This window comes from Tupaia chinensis, unplaced genomic scaffold (genome assembly GCF_000334495.1).
Source record: "Tupaia chinensis unplaced genomic scaffold, TupChi_1.0 Scaffold000484_1, whole genome shotgun sequence".
In the NCBI taxonomy this organism is placed as follows: Eukaryota; Metazoa; Chordata; class Mammalia; order Scandentia; family Tupaiidae; genus Tupaia; species Tupaia belangeri.
In genome coordinates this window covers 1,371,320-1,380,584 of record NW_006159996.1, presented here as the reverse complement: position 1 = coordinate 1,380,584, position 9,265 = coordinate 1,371,320, and the positions used below count along the sequence as shown (strand labels likewise).

General features: G+C 46.0%; 1 long non-coding RNA gene across 5 annotated transcripts in view; it reads left to right on the top strand.

Annotated features, from left to right (window-relative positions):
• LOC102493693 (uncharacterized) overlaps positions 1 to 9,265 on the top strand; it is a 40,517-nt gene that overhangs the window by 16,722 nt on the left and 14,530 nt on the right. Inside the window, exon 3 of one of the 5 annotated variants that reach the window (XR_001370954.2) lies at positions 1,741 to 1,885. The exons of the other annotated variants lie outside the window; for them this stretch is intronic. This is a non-coding gene — a long non-coding RNA (uncharacterized LOC102493693). Of the gene's footprint in view, positions 1 to 1,740; positions 1,886 to 9,265 lie in introns of those variants that run through there. 5 annotated transcript variants of the gene reach the window in all.

Below are 9,265 nucleotides of genomic sequence, written 5' to 3'. Positions count from 1 at the left end.
ACACACACACACACACACACACACACACACACACCTGGCATGAGTTTTAAGCTGCCGGGTCCGGGACTCGAACTGTGGTCCACTACCTGGGAGTCCGGAAACATAACCATTACACCATCTGCTGTTTTCAATTTGTTAGTATTTTTTTAATTTGACCAGAGAGAGACAGAAACAGAGAGAGAGAGTGAGAGATGAAAGTGAGAAGGCAAGCTGCCAGGTCTGGGACCCAAACCATGGTCAGCTACATGGGAGTCCATTGCCCTAACCACCATGTCACCTGCTGGCCTTTGGCTGATTTCTTTCACTTAGCATCATGTTTTTGAGGTTCATTCCTGTTGAAGCATTTATCAGTATTTTACCCCTTTTTATTATGAAGTAGTAAGCTATTGTATGAATATACCACAATTCGTCTACTTGCCTACTGATGAATACCTAAGTTGTTTCCAGCTTTTGACTATTATAATTAAAGTGACTGACAATTCTTGTACTAATCTTTGTATAGTCATACATTTTTTTTTTGAGAGGTTTTTTGCTATAGGGCGTGTGCGCTCGCCAGACAGAGAGAGACAGAGAGACAGAAAGTGAGAAATCACCCCCCAGGGGGGATGGCCATGCCGCAATCCCTTCTCCTCCTTTCTCCTCTCAGGATCTTGGGCATGCACGCACACGCGCCGGTGTGAGTTTTAAGCCACCGGGTCCGAGACACGAACCGTGGTCAATTACATGGGAGTCCAGCGACATAGCCATTACGCTAACTGCTGGTCCCTAGACATACATTTTTCATCTCTTTTGAGTAAATGCCTATAATTTAGGTCATTTCTGGATATAGGGCTAACTTTATTTTTTAAGAGAATTATTTATTTTATTTTATTTATCGCAATTATTGTTTTTTTAATTTGCTACAGGGCACATATACTCACCAGAGAGAGAGTGAGAAAGCAAGCTGCCAGGTCTGGGACCAGAACCACTGTTGACCATGTGGGAGTCCACCTGCTGGCCCAGACCATGAACTATAAATCATTATAACTAGGCTCAAACACATCTTTATTCATCAAAATAGGAACCATTACGATCAACACATTTTTGCCAATGAGAGATACGTTTGTTTTGGGATTCTCCGAACTCTTGCAGAGCATCTTCTATATCCTACTGTTTGTGGAAGCGTTTTCCCTTCAAAAAGTTGAAATGCTTGAAGAAGTGGTAGTCGGTTGATGAGAGATCAGGTGAATGTGGTGGATGAGGCAAGACTTCTTAAACCAATATTTCAAATTTTGAAGCATTGGTTGTGTGACCTGCAGTCAGGCATCATCATGGAGAAGAATTGGGCCCCTTCTGTTGACCTATGTTGGCTTTAGGTGTTGCAGTTTTCAGTACATCTCATCGATTTGTCAAACATACTTCTCAGATGTAATGATTTCACTGGGAGCCAGAAAGCTGTAGTGGATCAGACCCCACCAAACAGTGAACATAACTGGTTTTTTTTGTTTTTTTTTTTGGGGGGGGGTGTTTGGGTGCAAATTCGACCTTGATAAGTGTTTTAGAGTTTCTTCTCTATCCAACCACTGAGTTGTCCCATCACCAGTTGTCACATAAAATGCACTTTTCATCACGTCACAATCCAATCATTGTTGCACAGAATAAGAGAAGATGATGCCTTATGATGGTTTTTTTTTTTTTTTTTTTCAGTCAGCTCATGAGTCACCCTTTATCAGTTTTTTCCCCTTTCTAATTTCCTTCAAGTGCCCAACAACTGTAGAATGGTCGAAGTTGAGTTCTTTGGCAACTTACCAAGTAAGAGGATCAGCTTCGATGATTGTCAACTTCCGATGACTTGCCACTATCCTTCTCATCTTCAAGACTTTCATTTCCTTTGCAAAACTTCTTGAACCACCACTACAGTATATTTGTTGGCAGTTTCTGGGCCAATGCATTGTTGATTTTGTGAGCTGTCTCTGTTGCTTGATGATCCATTTTGAACTCAAATAAGAAAACTGCTTGTGGGACCAGCAGTTGGTGTAATGGCTATGTCGCTGGACTCCCATGTAGTCGACCATGGTTCGAGTCCTGGACCCAGTGGCTTAAACTCACACCCGGCATGTGTGCATGCGTGCCCAAGATCCCGAGAGGAGAATGGAGGAGAAGGGATTGCAGTGTGGCCATACCCCTGGGGAGTGATTTCTCACTTTCTGTCTCTGTCTGTATTTCTGGTGAGCGCACACACCCTATAGCAAAACCTCTCCAAAAAAGAAAGAAAGAAAACCACTTGAATTTGCTTTTAGCCTAACGTCATTTCCACAGTCTCTAACAGATATAAAGTAAATAGTGAGTGGGGCTAGCCGGTGGCATGGTGATTAAGGTACTGGATTTCCACATGGGTGACTTTAGTTTGAGTCCTGGCTTGAAAAACACACAGGGTGCACATGCATGCATACTCAAAATCTCAAGAGGAGAGTGGAAGAGAAGGGATTCCACTGTAGCCACCACCACCCCCTACCAAGAAGTGATTTCTTACTTTCCCTCTCACTGTCTCTCTCTCTGTCTCTCTCCAGGGAACACAAGCACCCAATGGCAAAAGCTTAAATAAAAAAAATAATAATTCTAAACCCAGCAAGTAATACGTCATTAGCAAACAAACATAAATCAAGAAATGCACATTAAAACGATGTATAACATAACCACATTTATTTAAGATGTATCCCATATCAAACAGCAAATTTCAACAATGCAAAAACTACAATTACTTTTGTACCAACCTGTTATTTGTTCTAGTTTAATCTGGGCTCTCTATCTGTGCTACCTCACTGAAAGTAGAGAAAGCAGAGAGGGCTGGTTTGCCAGTTAACTCAAGACATGACCCCAGTAACAAGGGGGGTGGTGCCTCTTAGCATGTTCTCAGCCGGCCACAGAGTGAGAGGAGAAGGCAAGAAAGTCAGAACAACGGTGTGCTATGGAGGTGCTGTGGGCAGCTGGGGCTTGTTCCAGCTGGGAGATGCTAAGGAGCAGTGTGGAATGCACCTTAGGACTGTCTACCAAGTGTCAGACAAGGGAACATAGCTCCATCCACTCCAGCTGTCACTGGTCCTGTCTAGAGGGGTCAACTTCTTCAGACTTGGCCAACCACGAGATTTGAATCCTGAACCTGTAGACCTGAAAACCATGCTGGGCACATGTGCATCCGAAATTCCAAGAAGAGTAAAGGAGAAGGGATTATGACATGACCATCCCTCCTGGGAGTGAGTTCTCCCTTTCATTCTCTTTCTGGCTGGCTCTCTCTGATGGGCACACGTGTACTATGGCACACGTGCGCGCGCACGCACACACACACACACACATACATATCTAAAAAAGAAAAAAAAAAACATGGGCCAAAAGGGTGAGGGGTCCCAGAAGGTCTTCCATACATGGCCTTCTAACAGATACTGATCAGTGCCTCCTGCGTGCCAAGCACCGTGAATTAAGCTCGAGAGCTAGTCATCAGTTAGCCGAGCCCTGTCCTCACGGAAAGAAAGATGTGAAAGCAGTAATTGACATAAGGGTATATCAAGCAGAAAGATTAGTGCTACAAAGAAAAAACAAAATAAGGGAACTAAGGATGAGTGTAGGGTTGGGGGTTCATCTTGACTATCAGGAAGGCCTCTGTGAGCTAACAGTAGACAGAAAGTGAACCGAGTGAGCAAGTGAGCCATGCAAATATCCAAGGCAAGAACAATCCAGCAGGAAAGATGCACAGGTGAAAAACCTGGAGGGAGGAACAAGCTTAGAGTGTCAGAGAAATAAAGCGGTCCCAGTGGCTGAAGTGGATAGAGAGGCAGAGACATGAGGTCAGGAGAGAGGGTCTGTCAGGCCTCAGAAATGAGTATATTTTATTCTGAATGTGAGGGGAAGCCGCTGGAGGGTTTTGGGAGCATTATGACTTGGTCCTAGTTATGTTTAAAAGATGATTTAGGGAGCTGGCCCTGAGGCCTGGTGGTTAGGGAGCCAGATCTCACATAGCTGACAACAGTTCAAAAACATACAAAGCACGTGTGCCCCAAATCCTAACAGGATAAAGAAAAAGAAGAGAAGGGACTGTGGCATGACTACACCCCATTGAGGGGTTTCTTTCTCCTTCACTTTCTAATTCTCTGGCAAGTACACGCACACTCTGGAAAATAAAAAATTAAAAAGTGGACTAGCAGGTGGTATGGAGGTTAAGGTGTTGGGATTCCCACATGGCCAACCGTGGTTCAAGTTCTGGACCTAGGGGCTTGAAAATCATGCCGGGCATGTGTGTGTATGCTCCAAATTCAGAGAGGAATGTAGAGGAGAGAGTATTGTACGTGGCCATTCCCCTGGGGGAGGATTTCTCACTTTCCCTCTCTCTCTGTCCCTGTCTCTCTCTAGCAAGCACACATGTCCTATAGCAAAAACCTAAAAAATAAAATAAAAAATAAAGAAGTGGAGTGGGGAGACCAGCAGTTGGCATAATGGCTATGTCGCTGGACTCCCATGTAGTTGACCGCGGTTCGAGTCCCAGACCCAGTGGCTTAAACTCATGCTGGGCGCGTGTGCGTGCGTGCCCATGATCCCGAGAGGAGAATGGAGGAGAAGGGATTATGGTGTAGCCATCGCCCCGGGGGGTGATTTCTCACTTTCTGTCTGTCTGGCGAGCGCATGTGTCCTGTAACAAAAACCTCTCCAAAAAAAAAAAGAAGTGGAGTGGGATAACACTACACACTTAGAGGCATGGCTAAAATAAAAAATTAAAAAATAAAAAAAGTAGTAAAACCAAAAGCATGCTGGGGATGCAGAACAATTTTAAGTCTCATACATCGGAGGGAATGCAAACTGGAAGTCAGTTTGTAAGACTGTGGGCGTTTCACATACAAATAAATGCACACTTACCATGCAGCAATCCCACCGATAGGTATTCACCTGACTGAAAAGGAACGGGTGTTCACACATAAACTTGTACGCAAACGTTTGCAGTAACTATAATTGTCAAAAACTGGAAACAATACAAATGCCCTTCAATTGGTACCTCCACGGTGGTACTTGTACATACAAAGGAATAAAAGGAAGGGACTATTGATAACCCGTGCAGCAACCCCGAGGAACCTCACGGGCATTATGCTTAGTGGAAAAATTCAGTCTCAGTAGGTTACATGCTATATGACTTCACGTAATAACCTTCTCAAAATGACAAAATTACAGAAATGGAGACCAATTCGTAGTTGCCAGGGCTCAGGGGCCAGGGGCCAGGGGCCTGGGGCCAGGGAGGTATGAAGTGGGGGTAGATATGAATACAAAGAGAGTTGTTTTGTGGTATGGTAACAGCTGTCTCGATGGTGGCCGCAGTGTTCTGAACCTACACACAGGATGACGTGCATAGAAACACACACCCCTGCCCTACGAAGGAATCAGGTAAAAACAAAATGGCTATAGTCCAGTTAGTAGTAATGCCTCAATATCAATTTCCTGGTTTTTCTTTCTTTTTTTTTCTTTCCTTTTCTTTCCCCCCACCTCCCAGAGGTTTTTGCTATAGGGCACGTGAAAGACAGAGACAGAGATAGAAAGTGAGAAATCACCCCCTGGGTGGGGGATGGCCACACTGCAATCCCTTCTTCTCCATTCTATTCTCGGGATCTTGGGCATGCACGCACATACACCTGGCATGAGTTTAAGCCACTGGGTCTAGGACTCGAACCACTGTCAACTACATGGGAGTCCAGTGACGTAACCATTATGCATCTGCTAGCCCCAGCTGGTTTTGATTTTTTTAAGTTTTTGTTTTTTTCAGTGAAGTTTTTTCCATAGGGCACATGTGCTAGCAAGAAAGAGACAGAGAGAGGGAAAGTGAGTGATCACCCCCCAGCGGGTATGGCCATGCTGTAATCCCTTCCCCTCCATTCTCTTGGGATTTTGACCACACATGGACATGCGCCTAGTGTGATTTTCAAGCCGCTGGGCCCAGGACTTGAACTGCGATTAGCCTTGTGGAAATCCAGTGTCTTAACCACCACACCTACTGGTGGCCCTGATTTTTCTTTGTTTTGTAAGTTGATGCCATCATCTACCTCCAGCCTTCAGCCACCTCAGAGCATAAGCAAGTGACGGGCCCACATACTCAGGGAGGTCTCCAGGCTTGAACTGGGAAGGGGATCTTTCCATGTGGGATTGCCACCTGGATAGCCCTAAAATACTTTTTTAAAATTGGGGAAATTTGCAAATGAATGGGTATTAGATGACATTTGGAAATTATTGCCAACTTTTTTTTTTTCTTCCCTACAGGGCACATGTGCTTGCTTGCTGGAGAGGGAGAAAGAGGAGGGATGGCTACACCACAATCCCTCTCCATTCCACACATGCCTCGTGTGATTTTCAAGCTGCTAGGTCTGGAACTCAAACCACAGTTGGCCATGTGGAAGTATAATACCTTAACCACCATTACCACCTACTGGTCCCGCTAACTTTCTAAGGTGTAATAATGTGTGCTTATCACATGTCCACATCCTTAGGTAATGCACTTTTAAGTGTTAGAAGTGAGTGTTAAAGTGTCTACAATTTGCAAATGATTCAGTAACTATGTGCCTATGTATTTGCTATGTATCACTTAAAAATAAGGCAAAATGGGGCAAAAGAACCATTAAAATAACAAGTTACAGGGCAGCCTAGTGGCCTGGCGATTAAGGCAGCTGGATGTCATATGGCCAAATGGGCTGTTTGATTCCAGTACCAGGAGCCACCACTGGGCACACAAGTCAAGTCAGTGGTGGCTCAAATCCTGACTGTATGGAAAAATGGAGAATGGATTGTGGCGTAACTCTGCCAACGTGGGGTGTGTGTTGGGGGGGAGAGCAGGGGGAGAGGAGTTCTCTTCCCATCTCACTGACTCTCTGTCTTTTGTACATGCCCTCTGGTGATTAAAAAAAAAAAAAGTTGTGGCCAATAGGCAGAGTGGTCGTTAATGTGACTGATCTCACATAGCTGACAGTGAGGTTTGAGTCCCGGACCTAGTGACATAAAAAACATGCTGGTCACATGTACATGCACACTCGAAATCCCAAGAGAAGAACAGAGGAGGAGAAGAGTTTGCTGTGTGGGCATTGCCCCGAGGGAGAGGGGTACATCACTTTGTCATTTTCTTTCTCTCTCTCTGGTGAGCACACTTGCCCTATAGCAAATTTAAAAAAAAAAAAAAAAAGATTACTTGAGGCAAGAGTTTTTTGTTGTGCTTAACTGTTTTTCTCAAATGAAACTTCTTTTTTTTTTTCTTTGAGAGGTTCTTCACTATAGGGCGCGTGCGCTCGCCAGACAGAGAGAGACATAAAGACAGCGAGAAATCACCCCCTAGGGGGGATGGTCACGCCGCAATCCCTTCTCCTCCATTCTCCTCTCAGGATCTTGGGCACGCACGCACACGCGCCCGGCGTGAGTTTTAAGCCACTGGGTCCAGGACATGAACCATGGTCGACTACGTGGGAGTCTAGCGAGCGACATAGCCATTACGCTAACTGCTGGTTCCCTCAAATGAAACTTCTGTGTTCAGGGACCCTCCGGCTGTGTAATGCTGTGCAGTGCAGGCTCCACTCAGAGCAGGTACTCACTGAGTGCTTGCTGAATAGGTGATTTGGCCTTGTCTCACTCAGAAGCAGGGACATAGTTCTTACCTGGAACATCCAGGTCCTTCAATTCCTGTATTCTGGAACTCCCTGGGTGAAGGGAGCACTGTAGGAGAAATTCGGGACCAGCAACAGCTCCAGGAAGTGGCACCTGACTGTTTCAACAGAGCCCAGGTAGAGCTGTTTACCTGTCTCCTAAGACATAAAACCAAACTTCCCTCTCCATGCTGTAAAGACTAACACATTTTAAAAAGAAAAAAAAAGTTGGTAATTTCTTTTGCAAACATAAAATGCTAAATAAACATGACACTTTCTTTTAGAACATAATCACAGTTACTGTTTGTCAGGGGCTGTCTCCACGCCGGTGTCTGTTATCCTCGAAGTACTAGAACTTGGTAGCCAGTAGTAGTGGCCCCATTACACAGGTGAGGAAGCCGAGGCTCAAAGAGGTGAACTGATTTGCCCTTGGTGGCATCCAGGGTCACTCTGACCTTGCACGGGAGCTACTTCACCAAGTGGTCCCTGAACAGGTCCCCTTCCCTCTGTCCCAGGATGCCTTGACACAGAGCCACTGTGGGCCCAGAAGCACTGGGCAGGCAATGTCCCTCTCTTCCTCCAGTGGGCGAGTGGTCGAATATGGGCGGGAAGGGGAGGTGAGGGGAAGGGAAGAGAACATTCAGGAAAGACCAGATGCTCTTTCTAGCTTTTAAAAAAGCACAGGCATTAGGGAACACAGATTTTTATGTCTGTGTCATTAGGAGGGAGAGGGGGCAGGGGAAGAATAAGTTGTGGAAAGAGAAAGAGACATCATCTATCTAGACCTCAGCATTGGGTCGGGGTCCAGTGACCATGACAATAAAGATGGTGATGATGACCACAATGACAGCAGACACTGTGGCAGGTGCTGTGCTGGCCGTTCCACATGAACTTTCTTAGGTGACCTTCTCCATAACTCTCTACTCTGAGTATCATTCTCATTCTCAGATTAGGAAACAAACTGCATTTCGCGTGTACAGACTTGGGTCCTGACCCGAGGAATGAGGTCAGGTAGGACGCACAGTAGGTAGGGGAGGGGCAGCGCGTGTGATAAAGATGGGAGCTTTGGTTATGTAGTGTATTGTGTAATTTATTTATTTTTGCTATAGGGCTTGTGCGCTGGCCACAGTGAGACAGATGGAGAGGGGAAAGTGAGACATCACTGTGTGTGTGTGTGTGTGTGTGTGTGTGGCCTCTCCGCAATCCCTTCTCCATTCTCTGGGGATTTCGGGCACCCAGGCACACACGGCCAGCTTTACTATGGAATGTATGCTATTTTTTTTTTTTTTAAGAGAGAGATTTTTGTTAAAGGGCGTGTGTCATGGCCGGAGAGACAGAGACAGGCAGCGAGAACTCACACCCCAGGGCGTGCGTAATTTTTAACGGGTGGGTGGTGCGGAAGACTGTGTGGTAGGATCCCATCACAAAGCTGGAGCCCGGCTCCCAAGCCTTAACCGCCAGGCCGGTGGCGCAGCCTTTCCGGGAGCCGGTGCAGAGCCTGCCCCAACTCAGCGGAGGACGCAAACGGGAGGAAACCACTTCTGAAAGGCGTTGCCGGCGTCTGGCCCCGTTCTCCTTCCTGGATTTCCTGGGGGTCAGGGCCCGCCGAGCGGCTCGGCCTTCGGAGA